Genomic DNA, 2,500 nt, shown 5'->3' with positions numbered 1-2,500 from the left:
GCTTTTACGTTCCCCTTTTAGTTTATTATAGTGACTTCCCGTTTTATTCTTTGCATTTTCTCAGTTTTATTGCTTTTATTATTAGACAGAGCCATAAAGACCTTTTAATTAAAGAGTGACTCAGCTCATGGTACACCCACGAGTAGATATTGATGGGATCTCGGGGAGTTATGCCCGCGTTATGCCTGCGTTATGCCCGCTACCACTTTTTCTTATGACTCTCTGAGATTCGTGGACTTAGAGGAGTGAACGGGACCCTTCAATACTGGTCCCTAAGCCTTTTCCTATCTCACAGGTGGCTCTAACTCGCCTCACGAACTGTGGGTACGATATCTCGGGCTCCTCATGACAGATGTATACCTTGCTATATTTGTATGCAGTGTGTGTGGATAATGTGTGTGCAAAATTAATTTTAAGCTCATGTACATGTTTGTCTATGTCTCTGTGCATGTGTGTAATCATGCATATCCGTGAACAAACTAGCAATCTCAGAGAGAGAGAGAGAGAGAGAGAGAGAGAGAGAGAGAGAGAGAGAGAGAGAGAGAGAGAGAGAGAGAGAGAGAGAGAGAGAGAGAGAGAGAGAGAGAGAGAGAATGGGAAATATGGCGAAGGAACAAGGTAAGAAACTCTACGGCAAGAAACAGCCCAATTTCAGAGTGGGAAATAGACAAATCTGTTTCAGTGTTCCTGATGGTCAATGTTCGGGTTTCCCTTTGATGTGGTCGTTGAAATTCTCTGAGTTACAGCCGTGTTTTCCCTTTAACACAGAGACTTTTTGTCACGTACTTCGTATTTCATATTTGTGCTGAAACTTCCGCAAAAAAATATTATAGGTGTATATGGATGTGCAAGAGTCTGTCTGTCTTTCTGTTTGTCTATATGTATATATATATATATATATATATATATATATATATATATATATATATATATATATATATATATATATATATATGCATATCTATACCTGTATCTATATCAATTTATGTATCTATTTTTCTGTCTATCTATCTATCTATCTATCTATCTATCTATCTGTCTCTCTCTCTCTCTCTCTCTCTCTCTCTCTCTCTCTCTCTCTCTATATATATATATATATATATATATATATATATATATATATATATATATATATATATATATATATATATATATATATATATAATATAATATATATGTATACATACATACATATATATATATATATATATATATATATATATATATATATATATATATATATATATATATATGTACATACATATATATATATATATATATATATATATATATATATATATATATATATATATATATATATATATATATACATATATATATATTATATATATATATATATAGTCAAATGTGTTGTGTTGTTGTGTGTGTGTGTTTGTGGTGTGGTGTGTGGTATATATGTGTGTGTGTGTGTGTAGTGTGTGTGTGTGTGTGTGGTGTGTGTGGTGTGTGTGTGTGTGTGTGTTGTATGTGTGTAATGTCGCATATATACATGTAAATATATATATATATATATATATATATATATATATATATATATGTATATATATATATTTGTGTATAGATATATATATACATTGTATAATATAGATATATATATATATATATATATAATATATATAAATATATATATATATATATAAATATTTTTTTATATATATACATATATATATATATAGATATATATATATATATATATATATATATATATATATATATATATATATATATATATATATATATATATATACATATATGTTTACTTGTTTGGTTTGTGTGTGTATGTAAATGAATGAATTTGTATACCTCCACATTCATATATACAGACACAACTAACTGACAGCAAATCTAGTGGAAAACAACACCGGCTATATGAAAATCACACCCGTCAATGGACTCGTAAATTGAACGACGATAAAAAACTAATGTGTTATAACTTTACGGCCGAACACCGCGGCGCAGATCGGCCTGTGGCACGAGATAACACGCTTGACCGATGGCCTATGTGGCGGTGGGGGGGAGGGGGGAGAGGGTGGAGGGAGGGAGAGGGGAGGGGGGATTGGAGGGGGGAGGGGGGAGTGGAGGGGGAGGGGGGAATGGAGGGGGGAGGGGGAGGGGAAGGGGGAGGGGGAGGGGGGGGGAGGAGGTGGAAGGGAGTGAAGGGGGAGCGGAGGGGGGAGAGGGGACTAGAGGGGGGAGGGAGTGGAGGGGTGGAGGGGGAGGGGGGGAGTGGAGGGTGGAGGGGAGGTGTGGAGGGGGGAGTGGAGGGGGGAGTGGAGTGGAGGGTGGGGTGGGGTGGGAGGGGGGAGTGGAAGGGGGGAGGGGGGAGAGAGAGAAAGCACATAAGTAAATAGATGAAGTGAATGTGTCACCAAATAATTGTATGGAGAAGTTACTGAATGATTGAATATCAAAGTAGATAAGTTAGTAAGTGGATTAATGATTAATTTGATAAGTAGGTAGATTAATAGGTGAATAGAGT

The sequence above is a fragment of the Penaeus japonicus genome, unplaced genomic scaffold (assembly GCF_977035675.1).
Source record: "Penaeus japonicus unplaced genomic scaffold, GWHDUDI00000001_assembly GWHDUDI00000007, whole genome shotgun sequence".
Classification (NCBI taxonomy): domain Eukaryota; kingdom Metazoa; phylum Arthropoda; class Malacostraca; order Decapoda; family Penaeidae; genus Penaeus; species Penaeus japonicus.
The sequence above is the reverse complement of the archived record's forward strand: the minus strand, read 5'-3'. Positions refer to the sequence as shown.